We start from the raw sequence: 24,769 nt of genomic DNA, 5'->3' as shown, positions 1-24,769 counted from the left end.
CCTTCAAAGGACGATCTCCTCTTCGGGTACCAGGCTTAGGTTTCAAAGGATGCGCGAGGTAAAACTGATGAAGCATCTGTTTGTCCAAGATATTGGTCTGAGTCTCCCAAGTAATCAAATCGGGGCCGAAGCCTTCCCAAATCAGAAGGTATTCAAAATTCTTGCCTCTGTTACGAACATCCAGAATCTCTTTGATCTGATGTCTAATCGTCTTCTGCAATGGTGACAGATGGATCTTGAGTTTTGGAAGAATCTTTCAGAGTGTTATTAATGATATCAGCAGCAATGGGTAGAGCTGCTGTGGATGTCACTGAGGAATTCAGTGGAAGTGGTGATGTTGAAGAATGTCCAAAATCCCCTTCTAAAGATGACTCTCCAGTTGATGATGCTCGATGAGAGATGGTAGGTAGTAATTAGCAGCAATAGCTAACTGCTATAGACGCCACTGAGACTTCAACGGAAGTGGCGATGTTGGGGTACATCCAACCCCACTTCTAAAGGTAACTCTTCAGTAATGTAACTGGATGCGGTGTTGACTTCAGCAGCAATAGCTTAGCTGCTATGACGTCACTGAATCTTCAGTGGAAGTGATGATGTTGGGGTGTGTCCAACCCCACTTCTAAGGGTAACTTCTTCAGTAAGGTAGCTGGATGAAGTGTAGAATTCAGCAGCAATAGCTGCTATTGGACGTCACAGAAACATCAACAGAAGTGGCAATTTTGGGGTACGTCCAAAACCCACTTTTGGATAACTCTTCCGTAGATGAAGCTGGAAGAGAGATGGTGGCAGCACCAGCAAACCAAACAGGCTGGTAGCCAGAGATATCTTCTTCGGATCTAATTGTGCTGTAGAGCTTAGACAAAACTTCCGAGTGAAACAATTGTAGCAGATATCTCTAAATTATAATCCGTGAAGACGATAAAGATGTAGAGCGCCATCTAGCCATGGCAAACATAGCAACCGCTATGAATATCAGCAGCCAGGAATAAAACTGCTGTGGACGTCATCAAGATCCTCAAGAGAAGTGGCAATGTAAAGGAACATCCAAAGCCTATTTCAAGTTGATGCAATAATGGATCTTCTAATTTGACGAAGGGACTCCTCAGGTCTTCCACAAGACATCTGAGAATAAGGTTGCCTCCTGCCCCTGAGTCCAACAGGGCAGGGGTCCGAACCGTTGCTGGTTCAGAGGTCACAGAGACTGAATCAGAGAGCGGAGGAGATAACACAGTATGGCCCAAGAACAGTCCTCCCGCGGGACTTAGGCCCGTCCATTTCCCGGACGAATGGGGCATGTAGAGACATCATGGTCGGGCTGACCACAGTACATGCACAGGCCGCGTTTCTTCCGAAATCTTCTCTCCTTTGAGGTCAAGTGACCATGACCAAGTTGCATTGGTTCATCTTTATTGGCAGCAGCAGTTACTGGAACATCCAAGGTGCAGGTAACACTTTAGGCCGGAGTTCCTTCACCTTATCTCGGAGCCGACAATCAATCCGAGTAGCTAAGGTTATCAATTCTTCCAGCGAGTCAGGTGTCTGGCGAGCGGCCAGCTCATCTTTCAAGCGGGTATCCAGGCCTCTGCAGAAGAGAGTCTTGAGACATCAGGGGTCCCAGTGAAGTTCCGCTGCAAGAATCTTGAATTATATGGCAAATTCAGCCAATGGTCTGTTCCCTTGCTTCAAGTCCACTAAAGCAAACCTGGCCACAGACATAAGAGCAGGGCCATAAAAAATGGATTTAAACAACTCCATAAATCCTTCTATGTCCTGCAAAATAGGGTCCTTGCGTTCCCACAAGGTAGATGCCCACGACAAGGCTCTCCCATCCAAGTATGACAGGATGTAGGTGGTCTTACAGAGGCCCGTAGGAAACAATGAAGGCTGTAAGGTGAAATGCAAGCTGCACTGGTTCAAAAAGCCCCAAGTCTTCTGGAATTCTCCGGAGAAACAAATAGGAGCAGCCAGTGGAACAGCAGTCTTTAAAGTTACCTCCTGTAACTAACCTTCTTGGGTAGAAACTATGCCTTGTATCTTCTGTGTGTGAAGCTGATGGAATGCTGCAGTAAGTTTCTCCAAGGTTTCTTTCTGTTCTGAGATGCGTTGAGCCAGGCCCGGTATAGCCTGCAAGGCGGAGAGATGTGCCGGGTCCATGGGGTTACTGACATCTCATACCTTAAGCTGGATTCCCAGAAGTACTGCTTCTCCAATTTAAAGCCGGATCCACTGGACTTAGCAATCTGTTATGCTTCGACTCCTCAAGAAGGGAGATGTTAGCATTCTATAATGAATCTGCTCCTGTAGAAGGAGGAGTTAACAATCTGATATGCTCAGCTCCTGTAGAGGGAGTAGTAAACAATCTGTTAGGGTTTAGACTGCAGAGTAGCAATCTGTTATGAATCTCTTGCTGAAGACTCCTGATGAAGAAGAGTAGCAATCTGTTACCAGCGGAGTGCTTGGAGAGGGCACTCAGCTGTAGAGGAATGTAGATAGGTGGATCCTTGGGCTGATGGCAGATGACTACGCCCCCAGGAGGATATCCTGAGAGGGACCACCTGCTAGGCTTGAGTACGGAGACAGACACAGATAATTATTTTATTAGACAGGTTAGTAGAACCACCAGAGTTGGCAGTAGTGAGCTGATATGCCCGGCAGGGCTGAAGTCCCTCAGGTACTGGAACAGTGATCCCAGGGTTGAGCTGTAGAGAAACTATAGATAGTGAGTAGACAGGGTGTGCTGTGTTCATAGCCAGAACTGGATGACAAAACTCACATAAGGTCTTTAGGAAGCTCAGTAGCTGGAAAGGGTTAGGCCGTCGAGGAGCGAGTACCTGGTTCCAGGGAAAGCTCTGAGAGAGCGATGGTAAATCACAAATGTCTGTATCTGCGATAGCTTCCAGGCAGTAGAGAATCTTCAGAGTGTTCAGGAACATGGGCCCTCGAGGAGCGAGTACCGGTTCCTATCAGCAATCTGAAGTAAAGAAAAGAGAGCGAGGCCCCCGGGGAGCGGGTACCCCTGGTAAGTCCGAGGAGGCAAAGTAGTTTGTACGAATCCTTGCTAACTCAATTTATTAGCGTATACTGAGACCTTTTATTTTGGAAGCAGATGACGTCAGCTCAGGGGAACGCCCCCGAGGTTCGCGCCCTTGCTGGTACATCAATCGGAACGCGCGCGCCCTATGTCATCAGGAACATGGCGGATCCGCAGCATCGTGCCGGTCCAGGGACGCCAGAGGGAGACGGCAAGAAGACGCCGTGGCTGCTAACCGTCCATCAGACCCGGAGGGAGTCGCCACAGAGGTTAAGAGGGCGGAGTGAGGGCGTCGAGCAGCGACGGACACAGCACTCCTTTCCTCAGCAGTCGAGATTCCGGGGGATTCGCTGTTTTCACTCCTCCCGATCCTCTGGATCCGCATCTCGTCAGGGTCCAGGCCGTCAACATTCCTGGAACCAGTCCTTTCGTGGCCGACGTCCTACCAGGGACGGAGCGCCACAGAATCATGGGGGCCTCAAGTCAGCGCAATGAAGCGAGGCTGGTTCACTCCTCTGTACTAAGGATAGGGTCTCTTTTTCTAGAGGAGTGGACCAACTTGACCTCAGATCAATGCGTCCTAAATATAATAGAACACGGCTACGCTTTAGATTTTGCTTGACCGCTCCAGGAGCACTACCTGGTTTCTCCGTGCTCGTACCACCAAAAATGTCGGGTGGTTCAAGACACCATACGCTGCCTACAAGACTTGGGAGCCATAGTGCTGGTACCCACAGGAGAATGCAGAGGAGTGGTACCCAAAAAGGAGGGCATCTTTCATCCCATCCTCGACTTAAAAAGAGTCAATCGGACTCTAAAAGTGCCTCGGTTTCACATGGAAACTCTTCGCTCTGTGATAGCATCCATTCACTGGGGAGAACTTTTGGTGTCTCTAGACCTGACAGAAGCATACTTGCACATACCTATCCATCAAGATCATCAGAAGTATCTGTGGTTCACAATCCTCGGACATCATTTTCAATTTTGTGTGCTGCCTTTTGGTCTGGCGACGGCGCCCAGGGTGTTCAACAAAGTGATGGTGGTTGCAGCAGCGGCCCTTCGGAAAGAGGGTATACTGGTACATCCCTACCTGGATGACTGGCTGATTCGAGCGAAATCGGAGGAACTTTTCCGGACAGCGGTTCACAGGGTACTTCAATTGTTAAGCTCGTTAGGTTGGGTTGTCAATCCCGACAAGAGTCATCTAACTCCCTCCCAGTCCTTGGAGTTTCTGGGGACTCGGTTCGACACATTCTTGGGCAAGATTTTTCTTACCAAGGAGAGACTGAGCAAGGTCCTAACTCAGGTGGAGTGCTTGCGGTCCATGCCTCGTCCCAAGGTCTGGCATTATTTACAGGTCCTAGGTTCGAAGGCTTCCACTCTCGATCTGGTTCCATGGGCCTTTGTGCATATGCATCCTCTTCAGTCAGCCTTGCTCTCCCAGGGGAATCCGATCTCCGAGCAATTTCATCTTCTCCTACCGTTGATGGACTCGGCGCGTTCCAGTCTTCCTTGGTGGCTCTGCCCCGACAATTTGCGTCAAGGGGTGGACTTGGAAATTCCCTCTTGGATAGTGGTAACCACCGATGCCAGCCTCTCCGGTTGGGGAGTAGTCTGTCTGGGGAGAGCGGTGCAAGGCCAATGGACAAGAACGGAGTCCTCCTGGTCTATCAATTAGTTGGAGACCAGAGCGGTTCGCTTGGCTCTGCAGGCCCTCCTTCCCTTAATAGAGGGAAGATCAGTAAGAGTACTCTCAGAAAATGCGATGACCGTGGCCTACATCAATCATCAGGGAGGAACCAAGAGTTGCCCGGTAGCGACGGAAGCTCATCTGTTAATCAACTGGGCAGAACAGCACCTGTACAAGATGGCAGCCTCTCACATAGCTGGAGTGGACAATGTGCAGGCCGACTTTCTCAGCCGCCACCAGTTGGACCCGGGAGAGTGGGAACTCTCAGGAGAGGCCTTTCATCTTCTGTGCAACTGCTGGTCCAGGCCCTCCATGGACCTGATGGCGACGTCCCTGGCCAAAGGACATTCTGTTGTATGTCTTTCCGCCATGGCCGTTGGTCGGCAAAGTTCTGCGCCGCATCGAGGCTCATCCGGGCGAAGTGATCCTCGTGGCGCTGGAGTGGCCGAGGCGCCCATGGTTTGCGGATCTTGTAAATCTGGCAGTAGATGGACCGTTGAGATTCGTCCATCTCTGAAGCTGCTTCACCAAGGCCCCATTTGTTTAAGAGAGGCAGATCACTTTTGTCTAGCAGCATGGCTTTTGAAAGGCGGAGATTAAGGAGTAAGGGTTACTCGAATGCGGTGATTGCCACACTCTTACATTCCCGAAAGACATCTACCTCCATGGCATACGTTAGAGTTTGGGGTGTTTTTGAGACCTGGTGTCTAGACCACAAGGTGGAGCCACCCAGGGCTTTGATTGTGGATGTTCTGGCCTTCCTACAGGCAGGTCTAGCTAAGGGATTGGCCTTTAATTCTTTACAAGTTCAGGTGGCAGCCCTTGGTTGTTTTCGAGGGAAGGTGCAGGGCGTTGCTCTAGCATCCCATCCAGATGTTATTCGTTTCCTGCTAAGTATCTGCGTCCTGCTAAGTATCTGCGTCCTCCGGTTCGGAACCCCTGTCCCTCATGGAAGCTGACTGGTGCTCCGCGCCCTTTGTAATGCGCCTTTCAAGCTGTTGAAGCGAGCAACCCTAAAAGTTCTGACATTGAAGGTAGTTTTCCTCATAGCTATCTCCTCCGCAAGGCGTGTTTCGGAGCTTCAGGCCTTATCTTGCAGGGAGCCCTTCTTACGGATTTCTGCAGCAGGGGTCTCCTTACGGAGGGTTCCCTCCTTTCTCCCGAAAGTGGTGTCCTCCTTTCATTTGAATCAGTCGGTGGAGCTTCCTTCCTTTACGGACCTAGATTCTTCTACTACAGAGTCTAGGGATTTAAGAAAGTTGGACATAAAGCGGGTGTTATTGCATTACTTGGAGGTTACAAGTAGTTTCCATCTCTCAGACCATCTGTTTGTCCTGTGGAGTGGTCCCAGGAAGGGGCATAAAGCTTCAAAGGCCATTATTGCACGCTGGTTGAAGGAAATAATTTTTGCTGCATACCTTGTTCAGGGCCGTCCGATCCCAGTGGGTCTTCAGGCTCATTCTACTCGGTTGCAAGCAGCCTCATGGGTGGAATGTCAACAGATGTCGCCGAAGAAAATTTGTCGGGTGGCTACGTGGAAATCTATGCATACTTTTGCTGGGCATTATCGCCTAGATGACCGGATGCCAGAGCCCGGTTCCTTCAGGGTCAGTGTACTCTGAGCGGGACTCTCTCAGTCCCACCCTGGTTAGGGAAGCTTTGGTACATTCCAGGAGTCTGGACTGATCCGGATACGTACAGGAAAAGGAAAATTGGTTCTTACCTGCTAATTTTCATTCCTGTAGTACCACGGATCAGTCCAGAGTCCCGCCCACAGGGAAATGGAGACTCCACTCGGCCGGTTGTTTATTTTTCATAATCTGAAGACTTCTTAGGTGTTCTTATAAGTATGCCCCCCTTTACGGGTTCAGAATATGGGTATGCTTTTGGTCATTATGTTATGAGTTTTTCATTCCCTCTGCTCTTAGGGTGGAAAGTTTGGTTATAGTGGAAGTTGTGGTCTAACCTTTCTGCTTGGGTACAGTGTAATACTGGCAGACTCTAGGTGGCACCTCAGGGTACAAGGCAGAGTCCGTTAAAACTTCTCTGTCTCCATCTGCTGGAGGGGAAGCAAAACCCAGGAGTCTGGACTGATCTGTGGTACTACAGGAACAAAAATTAGCAGGTAAGAACCAATTTTCTTTTTATCCGGCTATATTTTAGCAGGATAAGAAGCTGAATATACCAAATCTTTCCATTTAGAAAGAAAGCTTTAAGTTATCCGTCTAAATGTCTTTTGAATATCTATCTCTCATAAACTAAACAACGCTAAAACATAATTCTCCTGAGCATCTGCAAAGCACTTGAAGAAAGGACTTGTGGGGATTTCAAAATGAAATGCCAGCACATATAATGTACATGCAGACTGTAACGATATACAAGTTGTTTGTAAATTACCCTCAAAATGTCCATTCCCCTCACTGCACCTGAAGGTGGGGGGAGCAAGTTTCAGATTGTCAGGAAAAGTCTGACAATGGGTAAAGTCCATGGGTACATTTTACCCATGGACTTTACAGCAAGTTTTAAAGAGAAAGTGCATACTGTCTCTATTACTTGGCATAAGACAGCCAATAATACTTCTGCAGCATTTAACTCTTTTGGTCAGTATTTTTTGCATGCACACACCTTTCCCATGCAGGGAGTGAATGTTCTACTACTGAGCAACAGAGAGCCAATATAGTTGACTTACATGCAAATGCGCTGGCTCTCCATTTAGGGCCCGATTCATCATGGTCTTTCCTCATAGACACAGAACGAGCAAAAACACTTTGTGCATCATGCCCTCAGTTTTGACCAGTTTCCAAATGATGTTACATTGCAAATTCACCTTTACTTTGATTTTGTCAATGTATGCCCTGCATGTCAGAGATTGGTTGAGTGTTACACTGAGGTAGACCAGATTCAAGCAGTGAGCCAGTTTTAAGTCTTTTTGTGTGATGCTGAGTCCTGCTTTGCATCCCTTTGCCTTATATAGAGGGTACACACTTGGATTTCAGTTGGGTTGGCTTGCAGTTGATTTTTCTCATAGTAGAGAGTTAGGTTTGTAAGGTCACAATCAGGATAATTTCAACACAGTGGAAATCATTGCCTTGAGTTGTCGCACAAAGGTCACCCACACACTGTAGATAAAGCTTTTGGTATCTGGGCAAATTGACTGTTCATTGGTTTAAATATTAAACCATGCTAGTGCAAGCCTTGTATGCCTTGGGGAAGGCTATTACTATGTCTGTATCAAACATTTTGCTTTTCATCTAGTTCTGTAAAGAACCATCAGTCCTTAAGTAGAGATTGAATGAGTTTGGTTAGATTTAGGTCTTTCATCATTTCAGGCAATTTAATGAATAACTATCCATGACTGATGATATCATAGGCTGCTGAGAGATCTACAAATGCTGCTTTTTTTTGTAATTAAACCTTTCTGGAAACCATCCTTGATGTATTGTGTACAATTGAGCAGCTGGTTTGTACATGATTTACATAGGTGAAATCTAATTTGTCCTGTGAACAGCCTCTTATCAACATGCGATGTGATGCAATTCATTATGAGCCTTTCAAACTGTTCATACATGTGAGAAGGAGGGAAATTAAGCAGGCTGTGAAACCGAGCGGTCAGAGGGTGGCCAGAGAACAGACTTGGTCTGTACTCTGGCAAAATCTTTATAAATCTCCTTATTTTGCAGCAAGAAACAGCCAGAGCAACTTTGCTGTTCTATGCAGTTCAACAAACAAAATTTCACAAATGCCACTTGCAGTGCAGTGCAGTGCAATTCTATTTCTCGAGGTTTCTTTCTTCCTGCAGGGGCCCACCTAACCCCTCTGGGACCTGCTCTCTTATCCCTAGCTGAAGGTATTCTCCCTGACCCAGAATCCTTTGCTGGGTGAGCTCTGAAGGAGGGCTGGGCCTTTAAGATGTTCTGAGGGAGTTTCTTATACACTTCCTTCACATAGGCCTTGACATCTCAATAGGGCACACAGGTATTAGATTTGTCATCTCCTGGTGTCCTGCTGTTTCCTCTGAGGTGGTCTGTGGGGCTGAAGAAGTGAGTGTTGCCTTGGTCTACCCAAAGTCCCTCATAGCTCCTCTCTACGGCTCAGTCCAAGCCAACAGGAGAGCAGCACCAACACCCTGGTGCTTTTAACCAACATGCTGCCTTCCCAGTCCTTGGAATATCTGGGAATCAGGTTTGACACCAAACAGGGCAAGGTCTTCCTTTCCCCTTGCGGATAAGGAAGGTGACATCCCAAGTGTGCCGGTTGACGAACACAATATGCCCCAAGGTGTGGAGCTATCTTCAGGTCCTCTGTTTGATGGCATCAACCCTGGAGGTAGTGTGTGGGCGAGGGCACACATGCAATGACTTCAGCGCTCTCTACTGTCATGTTAGAATCCACTGTCTCAAGGCTATTCGATTCGCTTTCACCTACTGATGGAAATATGCTCTTGACTCCAGTGGTGGCTGCAGGAAGCTCACCTGGGCAAGGGTGTAAGCCTGTCCCTGCCGAACTGGCTGGTCCTCATGACAAATGCGAACCTCCAGGGTTGGGGAGCTCACTGTCAGGATCTGATGGCCCAGGGGCATTGGACGAGGCAAGAGGTGCTCTGGAACATATAAACTGCCTGGAAGCCCGGGCGGTCAGATTGGCATGTCTTCAGTTGAGTCACATATTCCAGGGTCAGGTGATCTGTGTGATGTCGGACAATGCAACAACGGTAGCCTACATCAACCACGAGAGAGGACCCAAGAGCCAGCAAGTGTCACTGGAATTAGATCTCCTTATGAAATGGACGGAATTACATATACAGATGATCTCGGCCTCCCACATCGCAGGAAAAGACAACATCATAACAGACTTTCTAAGCAGGGAGAGTCTGGATCCAGAAGAGTAGACATTGTCGGCCAAAGCCTTTCAGCTGGTAGTAGATCGCTGGGGCCTCCTGTCAATTGACCTGCTGGCCGCATCTCACAATGAAAAAGGTTCCCCAATTTTTCAGTTGCAGAAGAGATCAGTGGTCCCTGGGGATCGACACCCTAGTTCAGACCTGGCCAGTAGAGGACTTACTATAAGCCTTTCCTCCGGGGCGCCTGCTGGGCAGGGTTATTTTCAGGATCAAGCGCCACAGGGGATTAGTCCTACTAGCTCCGGATTGGCCCAGGAGTCATTGATATGCAGACATGCAGAGATTACTTGTGGAGACCCACCTGTGCCTCCTGCTACATAGGGACCTGCTCCAGCAAGGCCCAGTTCTTCACAAGGATCCAACTTGATTATGTCTCATGGTTTGTCCCTTGAAAGGGCTCACCTGATGAAATCTGGATATTTGGCGGCAATAATTACCACCTTTCCCTGCGGGCGGAAGTACTCTATGTCCTTAGCGTACATGTGGGTCTGGAGAATATTTGAGGCCTGGTACGAGGAATGCGGTGTTATCCCTCGGATGGTCAAAATCCCTCTGGTTCTGTAATTTTTACAGGACAGCTTGAATAAAAGGTTGTCCCTTAACTCCTTGAAAGTCCAGATAGCGGCTCTCTCCTGTTTCAGGGGCAAGGTGAGCGGAACCCACCTCTTGGTGCATCCGGATATGACCCGTTTTCTGAAAGGGGTAAAAGACCTCTGGCCACCCCTTTGGTGGCTGGTTCCCTTGTGCAATTTTAATCTAGTTTTGGAGTTTTTGGCAGGGCCCTCCTTTTGGCCACTTTCCTTGCACTTATTAACCCTGAAAACAGTGTTCCTGGTGGAGATATGCTCGGCTCATCGCATCTCTGAACTATAGGCATTGTCTTGTCGGGAACAGTTCCTCCAGATCTCTCCAGGAGCGTTATAACTTCGTACTGTTCCATCCTTGCCATAATCTTGTAGTTTAATTTGAATCCATTCCATCCTTCTTACCATAATCTTGGAGTTTAATTTGAATCAGTCCATTTTGTTGCCATCCCTAGATAGCTCAAGGACACGAAAGAATGAGGATATGTGTATAAACATTCTTGAGATCTAGGGTGGATAGCCAGTCATTGATCTCTAATTGAGGAAGAATGGTACTTACAGAGTTTATCCTGAACTTTTCCTTTTTTAGATGCTTGTTAAGGTTTCTGAGGCTCAAAATGGAACAATGATCTGCTTTCTTTTTTGGAATTAGGAAGTACTTGGAGTAGAAACCTATAGTCCTTTCTCATATTCCTTTCCAGGCAGTACATGTAGTTTAAAATTTAACCTTCCAGCTGCCCCTAGTTATTAAGTCACAGCCAGGTTGGGGGGAGAAAGTCCCCCTCCAAAATCATGGTCAGTTTGGAGGATTTCCTCTACATATATAGATAAGAGATAGATATATAGATATATGAAAAAACCCTGCAAATCCCCCCCCCCCCCACCCCCCAAAAAAAAAATTCCCATAGTAGTAGGGCATTGTCACAGAGAAAAGAAAGAACAATTATGGTGGATAAGCTCAAAGAGATCAAATCTTTTTTATTATATTTTACAACATTAATACAGCAGAAATAATGTAACAAAATGCCAAGCACAGAGCAGACTATCCCCCAACCTCCCCATCCACCCTACGAGAATTACCAAAGTTATATTGCAACCGTAGCTAGTTCTTGCGAGGAAAACATCCACCGTCCAGATGAACCAAGCCCATCTTTTGTATGTTATGCAAATGTTATGCAAATATGTTAAGACCAGACTTCTCACTCTGTGTGACAGATATTGCAAATAATGGTCCCAAATATGCAGGAAATCTCTCCTTAAGGATGTTTATTTTTTCCCACTTACGTAAGGAGTCCTAAGTGGAGTACAAGTCAAACATTCATTAAAAACATATCAACAAATAACAGGAGACAGACTAGAGACAAACACAATTCATCTTTACATTCAAACCAGTCAGAAGCAGAAAGAATGTCTCAGTCCATAGGTCAGTTCAGAAAACAAGCCTGAGGATGCTGGGACTAATGGCAGTAATAGTTCATATCATCCCTCTTGCCTGTCTTGCCATGAAACCAGCTCAGTGACATCTGAAATTCCAGTGGAACCAACATCTCCAACCACTATCCCTCAAGATGCAAATATCCACCATTCTCATCCATTCTGTGTTTAGATCCTTCCAACCTGCTCAGAAGTCACTATTTTCACTAACTTCAATTCCAAGGAACAATAACTACAGATGTTTCCAATCAAGGCTTGGGAGTTCATTCCAACAGCCTCTGTTTTCAAGGAACATGGATGCCAACAGAAAGAATGCTTCACACAAAACCATATGGAACTAGGATCCATTTTCAATGCATCCAAACTGTTCAGTACCTGGTTAAAGAACAAGGTAGTCTTAATCCAATCAGACAGCCAAGTAGCCATGTTCTATATCAACAAACAGGGAAGGACAAACTCTTTCAATCCTTGTCAGAAAACCTGTAAAATTTGGAACTGGGCAATTTCTCAATAGATTTGTCTTCAAGATGTCTATCTCACTGGCAGCCAGAATCAGATGACTGACAGATTGTGTCACCAATTACAATCACATGAATAGTTATTCAACAATCTAGTAGCATAAGATATTTTCCAACTCTGATGCATTCTGATCATAGATCTCCTTGCAACACCATTAAACAAGATTCCCGTGTACTGCTCCAGAATACCAACAGAGGACAGACTGGCTACAGACAACTTTTCAATCTAACGGAGTCAAGGACTGCTTTATATAGTTCCCCCAGTTCCACTTATAACAAAAGCAGTTCAGAAGTTAAGATGAGAAGGGTCAAATGATTTTGAAAGCCCCATTTTAGCCTCACCAAATTAGGTTTCCCTGGCTACAATGCTTAGCTGTTCAACATCCAGTAAAATTGTGCCTATGCCCATCCCTGCACATCCCTGATAATACAGAACGAAGGGCATCTCCTGCATCTCAATCTTCAGTCATTGGTTCTGACTGCATGGATGTTGAAAGCAGGTTAATATCTTGTCTACAATTGCCTTCTGAAGTGAGCAGAGTTCTCCTAGCATCTAGAAAATGCTCAGTGAGAAAATCTTATAGTTTCAAATGGAAAAGTTTCACTATTTGGTGCTCTGGTCTTCAACAAGACTCTTTCACATGTCCTGTACTCCTGTTACCTCAATACCTGTTAAGCCTTTCTATATCAGAATTGAAGACTCACTCCGACAGGTTTCATCTCACTGCTAAAGAAACATACCATGAACATTTCAAGAGCCTCATATTTCTCATCACTGTACAGTTGCCTGATTCATGAAAGACTTGAATCTTCTTAAACTTCTGATAAATGTTTCTCCTATATCCTTGGAGAAGAGACGGCTGAGGGAAGATATGATAGAGGTCTTTAAGATCATGAGAGGTCTTGAACGAGTAGATGTGAATCGGTTATTTACACTTTCGAATAATAGAAGGACTAGGGGGCATTCCATGAAGTTAGCAAGTAGCACATTTAAGACTAATCGGAGAAAATTCTTTTTCACTCAACGCACAATAAAGCTCTGGAATTTGTTGCCTGAGTATGTGGTTAGAGCAGTTAGTGTAGCTGGGTTCAAAAAAGGTTTGGATAAGTTCTTGGAGGAGAAGTCCATTAACTGCTATTAATCAAGTTAACTTAGGGAATAGCCACTGCTATTAATTGCATCAGTAGCATGGGATCTTCTTAGTGTTTGGGTAATTGCCAGGTTCTTATGGCCTGGTTTGTCCTCTGTTGGAAACAGGATGCTGGGCTTGATGGACCCTTGGTCTGACCCAGCATTGCAATTTCTTATGTTCTTATTTAAATGTAGCTCTGGCTCAATTCATGAAACCGCCACTCAGACCTTTGGCAAAAGAGAACAGAAATTCCTTTCTTGAAAGTTTTATTTATTTTTTTAATTCTTTATTTATAATGTTTCAAATATTCATATCAAAATAAACTTGACAAGAAAAATACAAACTGCTCATCAGAGCACAAATAGCAAGTAAGGTCCAAAAAAATCCATCATGAAGCATGTGGACTCATAATGGAATGATTCTGAAGAAAAGAATCTAATTGAGGAGGATCAGAGAAAACATAATTAATATTCTTATATTGTACACAGCATTTACATGGAAATTTAAGTAAAAGGGTACCTCCTAAATCCAGTACCATTTGCCTCTTCTCTCCTTCTTTGCAGCATATCTCTAACAATATCAGTAAAAACAACAATAGGAGATCCTAAGACAAAATAAAGATCTTAGGGTTCAAGAATTATCGGATTCCTGGGCAAAAATGATCAACAAAGTAGACTTTTCCAGGTTTTCCAAGCTAGAACCCTCAAGAAAACCAGGTCAATAGCACAGGAAGGTGGTTGACCTCAGTTACTGGTGTAATATTTCTATAATTAGGACGATAGTATGCCTTTACCACAGCAGGAATCATTTCTTTGGAGACTTTTAACACTTCTAGATAGAACGTTTTCCACAGACAAGCAAGATAGTAGTCCTCGCACATGGGTGACATCATCAGATGGAACCCCGATGTGGAAAACTCATATCAAAGTTTCTAGAACTTTGACTAGGCACACTGAGCATGCCCAGCATACCTATTCCACGTATCCATGCGGGGTCCTTCTTCAGTCTCTTTTTTTTCCATGGAGCTGTAAGCCTGGTGGGGTCATTGAGCTTACTTTGGCTATTTTTTGCCTTGTAGAAACTTTTGCTCTCTGCGGTTTTTTTGCGTTTTTTCCTTCAATCTGTCACTTGGTTCCTCTTGGTGTCTTCCCGAAGTGTCCCCAATCAGAGTTTTCAGCATAACGAGTAAGTTTCCTTTTGCAGTCTATTCCCCTGTGTTTATGGTGCCTCAGTGCCTGCCAGCAATCAACCTCCACTGCCAACATTTTTTACTTAGGGCCCTTTTGTTTTACCCTGTCATGGCTAAGTCTGATTTTCGCCGATAGCCCCAATGCTCAAGGACCATGTCTATCACTGATTCTGATTCATGGGTGTGTGGACCCTTGGTCCAAGAAGCGAGTTGTACTGCCTATGGAGAGGAGCCCCACAGGTCCGCACCATCAGGAGGCGAGGTTCGGGCACATCAGGGAGCCCTGGGCACAGTAATGGGGAGATCCCCAGGGACCAGGAGGTAACCCCCATAGGATGGCAGAGAGAAGGCAGTACCTGGTCAGAGACCCTGAAGGGAGAGGCACCAGACAGACTGCGGAGTGGAGGGTGCAAGACTAGCTGTGCAGGAGGTTCTCCGGGAAGGCAGCCCCAAGGGGCGGAGCTGTACAGCATAGCGTGTGTAGATGTAGTGATGTAGACCAACCCACATAGCAGGGAAGCCCGAGCCCAATCTCTGCAGTGACGTAAGCAGGAACCCGGAGAGCCGAGGATGTCGGCAGTCTCATGTAGATACAACCCCGAGGAGAGGGTAGATGACAGTCACAGAAAGCTCAAGAGCCCAGCCCCGAGGAGTGGGGAGACTCTGGAAAGTCTCTGGAGTTAGAAGGCGTGGCCCAAGGAGCGGGAGGCGTAGGTAGTGTTGAGTTAGGGTGCAGGCACAACCCCGAGGAGTGGGGAAGCCTGGTAGAGGAACTCACAGGCTGCCGCAGTGTTCCGGGGAAGACTCGAGTAGTAGCAGCCGTTGCAGAGTAGGACCCAGGAGGCGCAGGGCCAGCCCGAGGAGCGGGGTAGGCCAGGAGAGTGTTATGGTTATTGATGTTTGGGTGGATCCTTGGACACTGTGGCAGCTGACCACGCCCACGGGGGGCAGTCCCATGAGGGACCATGGTGTCAGGCTAGACTCTGGACACACAAATACAGATTGAATCTTTATTTAAACAGTTTTGGAAACCACCAGAGGTGGCAGTAGTGAGTAGATGTTGAGCCCGGCTGGGCGAGTATCCACAGGACGCTGGAACAGCAGATCCTCTGCTTGGCTGTGCTGTAGTGGAAAGAGACTGAGAGTTATGAGTACACAGTGAGAGATATACAGAGTCCCAAGTAGGATAGGAGAAGCTCTGAGACAGGGAGAGCAGGCCCTTGAGGAGTGAGTACCTGATCCCTTAGAGCAGGGAGACTCAGTGGTATTGTACTCACACAGCGGTTCCACTAGACGAGAGGTCTGGCACTGGAACAGAGGGCAGGCCCTCGAGGAGCGAGTACCTGGTTCCAGAGAAGCAGTACTGTGGAATAGATGGTAGTTGTACTCACAGATGGATACTGTTAGTGTAGTCTTCCAAGTAGAAAGGATTGTAGATGCAGGCAGCGACTCAGGGAACATGGGCCCTCGAGGAGCGAGTACCGGTTTCCTGATAGCACCTGAAAGAAACAGAAGAGGCCCCCGAGGAGCGGGTACCCCGACAGCAGTAAGAGTTTCCAGAAAAGCTTGAGTGGCAGAGTAGCTTCGGTACGGAGAGCGAATCCCATCCGTAGTAATCCAAGTTGTTGCTTCCTCGATTAGCTAGCAAAAGAGGTAGGCTTAAATATCCGGGCAGTGTGACGTCATGTCAGGGGGATGCCCCTGAGGTTCGCGCCAATGAGAAATAAAGATGAGGGCGGCGTGCACGCGCGCGCCCTATGGGACCTTGGAGGAGCATGGCGGGAAGCAGCACCAAAGCTGGTCCGTGGACGCTGGAGAGGACGGCAGACAGACGCTGCGGCAACCAGTAGTCCAAGGTGAGCGGGAGGAGCCGCAAGAAGAGTAAGGTAGGTGGGGCGAAGCCATCGCAGACCAACGGTCACAACAGAGAGCAAATCCCCGTGGAGTGCACACTGACCCCCAAGGAGCGGGTGCCAGACAGGGTCCAGGAGCAAGGCTAGAAGCACAGTCTCAGGAACACGAAGGCAGGAGTTGTAGACACGTACAGAACTTGTTGCCAAGTCGGCTTGCTGGGGGCGAAGGTGGAGCTTAAATACAAAGGTACGATGACATCATCAAACAAGGATGCCCCCGCCATTCCCACTGAAGAGGCTTCAAAGGCGGGGCCGTTGACGCGCACGCCTAGGAAGGCCTGACATCGTAGTGGGAAGTAGCGGCATCCATGCCGCCATGTAGAGTCCCAAGGAACGCAGCAGTGTAGACTGGCCCGCGCTGTGAGCAGATCCGGGAAGAGCAGGAGAGCGGTGCAAGAAGTGAGTACTCGCGGTCGCAGCCGTCTGCGACTGACCGGCATAACAGGAGGTGTGCATCCTCTGCCCTGGGGGCATCAAATGAAATCTGGGAGTGCCACGTGTGTGCTCAGATGATCCTGAAGGGACGTCTGCTTTGACTCAACAAGATGGATCACCTTTTCAGGTTGAGGAAGTCAAAACCATTGGCATTGGCATCGAAGGACCTTGAATACACACCAATAGACACCATTCTGTCAACATCAGCTGGACCGTCTGTTCTGTGAATGTCGCCAGTGGATAGGGGCACCAGAAACTGACCATTGTCAATCCCCTCTGGGCCAAGGACACTGGTTCATCGTCTTCAATCTCAGCACCAGAGAAAGACCGGGCCAAGCATTGAGGGAAGCTTAAGAAGCATTGACACCAGTCCCCTCGATGCACGGTGCCGGGCATGGGGATGGACCATCTTTTGCCTTGATGCCCCCGAAGTGGCCGCTTGGCAAGGAACGCCCATCTTCTATCGATGCCCGAGGTACACGACAGTCTCCACAGGTCCTGGTGCCAGTCGCCAATCCCCCACAAGGGTCTGAAGAAGATCTGGCAACCCCTCTTTCCTCTTAAGTCTGTGTTGGCATCGACAATGTTCGAGGAGAAGCTGGAGTGCCAAGTCCAGCTGGCAGTGGAGCAGGCACTGTAGGGCTTCAGTCCTGTGGCACCAACAGCATTCAGCTTCTGGAGAAGTTTAATGTGCTCATCGGTGCGTTATCGACCCAGCTAACATCGGTTCCTGGGGCAGCATCGGTGCCTAGTGGGGCACCGAGGCCCCCCCTACCGATATGGTGGTCATTGCCGGTTCCTCTGAGGAAGAAGCTCCACCGAGGAGGGCAGAGGCACCAAGGTCTGCAGCTCCCCGTTCAGTTCTACCGGTGCCTGCACCTCTGGCCATAGGCAGTAGCATACAGTGAGGATGAGGGTCCCTATGACCTCTGGGGGGATAATCTGATGGAGTTCTCCTCTGAGGACTCTGATAGTCTCCCGGCAGACCCTTCTTTTCCAGATGAGTGAAGGAAGTCTCTGCCTGCAGGATTTGTGAGGGTGATGGCAGAGGAGCTTTTCAGCTTTTGACAGAGGAGGATGGCAGGCAAAAATGCTTGAGATCCTCCAATTCGTGTAGCCTCCTAAGGAAATTGTGGCGGTCCCAATACACGAGATACCTAAGGAGTTGCTGCTGAGGATATGGGAACACCCCTTCACAATGTCTCCCATTATTAAGAAGGCAGATGGGGGTCTACCTCATCCAGAAGGCTGCCAGATTCAATAAGCGTCAGCTGCCTCACCAGTCAGTGGTGGTCAACTCCGCTCTCAAGAGGGCCAAGCATTCTCAGACCCATTCCTCTGCACCCCCGGGGAAGGACCATAGAGCGATGGACGCTCTTGGGAAGAAGGTGTTCCAAGGTACCATGCTTATTGCCCGCATCACTGGCTACCAGCTCCACATGAGCCAGTACTTGCGGGACATCTGGATGCAGGTGCAGGAGGTGCCCAAGCAGCTGTTTCAACAGCAGCAAGACACCCTCATGTCGCTGGTGCATGAGGGTCTAGAGTGCAGAAAACACGAGGTCTGTGTGATTTACGATGTTTTCAAGATGGCATCGAGAGTCTCTGCAATGGGAATCGGCGCATGGCTGCAGGCCTTATATCTCCAACAGGAGGTACAGGAAAGACTCGCTGTTGTGCCATGCACTGGAGAGAATCTATTTGGAGATAGGGTGAGGGATGCTGTGGCCCAGATTCAGGATCACCAGGAAACCCTCCAACAACTCTCCGCTAGTACTCCGGACCCATCCTCTTCAACCAAAAGGTCATCAAGACCAGGTCATGGAAGTTTATCTTTCACTAGAGGAAGTATTATCCTCCACCTCCTTAATCCCTTCAGCACCATCAGAGTTCCCGTGGCCGTTCCAGGCAGCAGATAGCTCCCAAACTTCAGCCAGCTCCTCAGTCATCTCCGGGGACGGGGTTTTGACTGGGCTGCAGGGAGCATAAGTCAGATGGACCCTCCACTCAGAGGCAGGCTGCGGTTCTTTGCAAACTAGTGGCCCAGTGTAACTTCAAACCACTGGGTTTTGTCCATCATTCATCAGGAGTACCAACTAAATCTATTGGGTGTCCCACCAAATAGCCCTTTGTGCCCACATTGGGGGCCGGTAGCGCATCAGGCGGTACTATAAGTGGAGCTCTCCCCCCTCTTAATGCCAGAGTGGTCGAGCCCATTCCAGTAGGGCAAAGAGGGCAGGGATTTTACTCCAGGTACTTCCTGATTCTAAGGAGAACAGGACGACTCCATCCCATCCTAGACCTAAGGGCCTTGAACAAGTTTCTAAAAAGAGAAAAGTTCAAGATGGTTTTCCTGAGCACCTTGATCCCCCTTTTGCAAAAAGGGGACTGGCTTTACTCCCTTAACCTAAAGAATGTATACACTCACATCGAGATCTGCCACAGGAAGTATCTCCAATTTGTTGTGGGAACACAGCACTTCCAGTACCGAGTGTTGCCGTTCAGGCTTGCATCCACCCCACGAGTCTTCATAAAATTCCTTTCCATTGTGTTAGCGCACCTCCACAGACTGGGAGTGCATGTCTTCCCATATGTGGACGATTGGCTGGTCAAGAGCATGTCTGGGCAGGGGCCATCAGGTCCATGAGCTTGACTATTTGAGGGTTGGAATTACTAGGGTTTGTTCTCAACTAACCAAAGTTCCATTTCAGCCCATCACCTCAATTGGATTTCATAGAAGCCCAGCTAGACACGGCTCAGACCAAGGCCTTTGTGCTCCACAAAAGGGCCGTCGCAGAGGTACAACAGAGCAGCAGGTATCAGGCTGGTACATGTTGAGGTTGTTGGGCCATATGGCTGCAACCGTCCATGTTACTCCCCTAGTACGTTTACACATGCGAGGTGCCCAGTGGACCCTGAGGTCACAGTGGTGTCAGGCCACTCATAGCTTCCAGGATTGCATTCGAGTCACGCCTTCTCTCAGGGACTCATTGTCCTGGTGGCGGGTACTTTCCAATCTGGAACAGGGGATCTTGTTTTGGAGTTCCCCCACTCAAATTGTTCTAACCACCGATGCATCTTCCCTGGGGTGGGAGCTCATGTAGATGGGCACAGTACCCAGGGTCTCTGGTCCGCTCAGGAGCATTCTTGTCAAATCAACTTCCTGGAGCTTCAAGCAGTCCGGTACGTGCTATGGGCTTTCTGAGATTGATTGTCCAACAAAATTGTCCTAATGCAGACCAACAACAGGTAGCCATGTGGTATTTCAATAAGCAGGGAGGCATGGGATTGTACCTCCTGTGTCTGGAAACTGTCCAGATCTGGTCGTGGGCCCTGTCCCACGGGATGGTGCTCAGGGCCATGTACCTGGCCGGGATGGAGAACATGTAAGCCGGCATGTTGAGTTGAGCCTTCCAGTCCTTAGTGGTCCCTGGAAAAACCAAAAAAAGGAGATAGATCTAAAGTCCTTCAGTTTATCTTTATTGTTAGAGATGCCAATTTATCAACAAAAGCCCGACTGAGGCCGAGTTTCGCCAAAAAATGGCTGCTTCAGGGGCTGCAAAATGTCACATAAACGAAACAATAATTAGTAATTATTATGAATTTTATTAATCTTAGATTCAATAATACATTGAGAGAGACCTCGCCAGCAAGCTTCATATGTGTGGAGCAGGTAATCAAAATAATTTGAGCCCCTTTTTTTACATGATTATGTCAAATTTTACCCCCATTCATACATTCCTGCAATTTCCATTATTTTAAGGATACCATTAGATGTTTTGTTCAAGCGTGCACTATACCTTTTGAAAAGTTATATTGTCAGAACAGGTATTGTATTTTTAATTATCAGTTCTTATTTGCCTCTTTTTTACACTATTAATATATTTTAGTATACTTACATCCTTTATGATGATGTTTATAATATTTATGCAATTTATTATTTGTATCATTTTAATATTTGTGATCTATTATTTGTATCTATTCATTCTCCATAATTATTTTGTATTAATGTTTTTAATTATTGTTATACAATAATGCTCAGATATCAGGATCTCACACACATACATAAATAATTACTAATTATTGTTTCATTTATGTGACATTTTGCAGCCCCTGAAGCAGCCATTTTTTGGCAAAACTCGGCTTGAGTTGGGCTTTTGTTGATATATTGACATCTCTATCAATAAAGATAAATTGAAGGTCTTTAGATCTATCTCCTTTTTTTGATTTCTCACGGCTTTGATAGATCAACTTCCTTGTTGTTTTCTGGGTCCTCGGTGGTCCCTGGACCAGGGTGTAGAGAATTGGCTATTCCACCTCTGGTGGAGCCTAGACATAGATCTGTTCACGTCCTTTTGCAACAGGAAAGTGCCTCGTTTCTGCTCCCTGTTAGGTCAGACTGCAAACAAGCCTTGAATGTGTATCTTCTAATTCCCTTAATGGCGAAGACTCTCTTGAAGCTTCGCAAGGATAGAGGGACTATGATCCTCATAGCCCCTCATTGGCCGAGACAGGTCTGGTTTCCACTCCTGTGGGTGGAAACCGGTCAGTCTGGGAACTTCCATAGATCTCATCATGAAAGATCAGGACAGGCTGCGGCATCCCAACCTCCAGGCCCTGTCACTCACAGCCTGGATATTGAGAGGTTGATTCTGCAGCCGCTTGATCTTTCAGAAGATGTCATTCATCATATTTTGGAATGTAGCGGGTGCACTGCACAACCCGAATGGCATTACAAAGTACTCGAAATGGCCGTGTCACGTATTGAAGGCCGTTTTCCATTCATCGCCACTTCGAATGCGGATAAGGTTGTAGGCCCCCCTTCAAGTCAAGTTTTGAAAATATCTTAGCCCCCTGCAGCCTATCAAACAGCTCTGAGATTAATGGCAAGGGGTAACGGTCTTTAATCATGATCTCATTTAGACCACGATAGTCGATACATGGCCGTAGGGTACTGTCCTTTTTCCCCACGAAGAAAAAGCCTGCGCCGGCTGGCGACTTAGATGGTCTAATAAACCCTTTCTGGAGATTTTCTTTTATGTATTCGGACATAGCTGTATTCTCCAGAGCTGAGAGAGGGTATACCCGTCCCTTCGGTGGTTCCGAATTGGGCTTCAGTCTTATGGCACAGTCATAGGACCTATGTGGAGGAAGAACATCAGCCGCCTCTTTGGAAAATACATCCCCGAAGGATGCATATTCAAGCGGCAGCCCTGGCATCGCTGGAGTCGTAGGCATGCAAATAATAGACTAGACCTCCTTGAGGTATTTCCCCTGACATTCAGGGCCCCATCGTGAAAGATCCAGAGATGCCCTGTCAAATTGGGGTTGATGTAATTACAGCCAGGGTAACCCCAGGACGACAGAGTGCATGGCCTTTTCCAGTACAAAGAAAGAGATTATTTCCGTATGAAGTGCTCCCGTACGAAGTGTAACCGGTACAGTCTTGTAAGTCACGTCGCCTGGCAAGGGTTCCCCATGAATGGAAGACAACAGTAGTGGATCTTTTAATTTGATGAGAGGGATCCTCAAGCATTCCACTAAACGTGTAGTGATGAAGTTGCCTCCTGCCTCTGAGTTCACCAGGGCAGGAGTCTGAACCGTGACTGGTCCATAGGTCAGAGAGACTGGAAGAGAAAGCGGAGGAGAGGATGTGGTAAGTCCCAAGAACAATCTCTCCGTCGCGCTTGAATTCTTCCATCTCCTGAGCAAAATGGGACATGTAGAGATGTCATAGCCGGGCTGAACACAGTACATGCACCGGCTGCGTTTCTTCTGGACTCTTCTCTCTTTAGAGGTCAAATGACCATGACCGAGTTGCATCGGTTTCTCTTTATCAACAGCAGGAATTGCTGGACCCATCCGTAGTGCAGGGGCACTGGCCTGTATCTACCCAGGTAGCACCTTAGGCCGGAGTTCCTTCACCTTGTCTTGGAGCCGACAGTCAATCCGAGTAGCTAAGGCTATCAATTCTTCCAGCGAGTCAAGTGTCTGACGAGCGGCCAGCTCCTCCTTCAAGGCAGTAGAGAATCTTCAGAGTCTTCAGGAACATGGGCCTCGAGGAGCGAGTACCGGTTCCTATCTGCAATCTGAAATAGAGAAAAGAGAGCGAGGCCCCCGAGGAGCGGGTACCCCTGGTAAGTCCGAGGAGGCAGAGTAGCTTAGGTATCGTAACCCTTGCTAACTCGAATAGCAAGCGCAAGTGAAGACCTTTTACGTTGGAAGCAGATGAGGTCAATAGAGGGGGACGCCCCAGAGGTTTGCGCCCTTGCTGGTACATACTTGCGTGCGCGCTTGCGCCCTACGTCATCAGGAACATGGCGGATCTGCAGCGTTGAGCCGGTCCGGGGACGCCGGAAAGAAGCAGCATGGAGATGCCATGGCAGCAAGCCGACCATCAGGCCCGGAGGGAGTCGCCACAGAGGTAGAGAGGGTGGGGCGAGGGCAAAGAGCAGGCCCGAACCCAACACTACCATAGCTCATTGGATTAAGGAGGTGGTCACAGGAGCCTATGTGGAGGCAGGAAAGCCATTACCCCTTCAGGTTAAAGCTCATTCCACTAGGGCTCAGGCAGTCTCATGGGCGGAAACTAGACTGCTGTCTCCTGTCGTCATCTGCCAAGCAGCGATGTGGTCCTCCTTGCACACCTTCTCCAGGTTCTATCGCCTGGATGTTCAGGCCCGGGAGGACGCAGCCTTTGCAAAGGCAGTATTAACCTGACCATGGGCAGCTTCCCACTCCGATCAGGATTAGCTTTTATACATTCCATTGGTCCTGAGTCCATCTGGCTACACGATAGGAAATGGAGAAATTACTTACCTGATAATTTTGTTTTCCTTAGTGTAGACAGATGGACTCAGCATCCCGCCCACTGCTGCCCAAGAACAGTGCCAAGGATTTGCCTGTGGAGTGGATATCGATTCCAAGAGATTACTTGTAAACAGTCATCCAATCCCTAGATCAGGCATCTATAATCTTGCTGGGGTTCAGTGTGTATGTTTGGTTTAGTACAGTTATGGTTATCCATTCTTAATCAAGTTTTTTAATAAACGTTTTTTCAATAGTATGTCCACAGTAGCTTTTGAAGAGACTACTGAAGGGCTGAGGTCACAGAAAGGGGTGTATCTAGGGTTACATCAGCTTTGAAACCTAACTCTGTCTCCATCTGCTGGCAGGGGAGCATAAACCCATTGGTCCTGAGTCCATCTGTTTACACTAAGGAAAATGAAATTATCAGGTAAGTCATTTCTTCATTAAGGATAATATTTCTGCTCCCCTCACTGTATTCCATATACGAGTTATGCATAATACATTTCTATTTAGAACAATACCCTGCTCTCCCCATTGTCCCTGATATGAGTTATGCTGTATATCTTTATATTAGAGATAAATCCTCATTACGTTCACTGTTCTAGATATACAAGATACACTGTATAACTGTATATTAGGAATAAACACCCACTCCCCTCACTGTTCTCGATTCATAAGTAATGCTGTATAACTTTAAATTAAGAATAGAGACATAGAACACAGACAGCACATAAAGGCCATATGAACAATCCAATCATTTCATCCACATCTCCTTCTGAGCTTTATAGTCTCTCCTTCCTCAGAGATCCTCTGTGCTTGCCCCTTGTTTTCTGGAATTCTGATACAGTCCTTATCTCCATCACCTGCATCCATCACCCTTTCTATAGAGAAACATTTTTTTATATTACTCCTAGTCTACTCTTTTTCACCCTCAGCCCATGACCCCTTGTTCTAGAGCCTCCTTTCTATTAAAAGAGGCCTGCCTCTTGTGCATTAATACCTTGGATGTATTTAAATGTCTCTATCATATCTGCCTTATTTTGCCTTTCCTATGGAGTAGACTAAACGTAAAAGCCAAGCTAGCTGTCCAAAAAACACATATATTACCAAAAAAGAGAGACAGTGGAACCAA

The 24,769-nt window shown here is 47.4% G+C and overlaps 1 protein-coding gene across 1 annotated transcript in view; it reads left to right on the top strand.

Annotated features, from left to right (window-relative positions):
- L1CAM (L1 cell adhesion molecule) overlaps positions 1-24,769 on the top strand; it is a 324,282-nt gene that overhangs the window by 145,704 nt on the left and 153,809 nt on the right.

This window comes from Rhinatrema bivittatum, chromosome 1, assembly GCF_901001135.1.
Source record: "Rhinatrema bivittatum chromosome 1, aRhiBiv1.1, whole genome shotgun sequence".
Classification (NCBI taxonomy): domain Eukaryota; kingdom Metazoa; phylum Chordata; class Amphibia; order Gymnophiona; family Rhinatrematidae; genus Rhinatrema; species Rhinatrema bivittatum.
The sequence above is the reverse complement of the archived record's forward strand: the minus strand, read 5'-3'. Positions and strand labels throughout refer to the sequence as shown.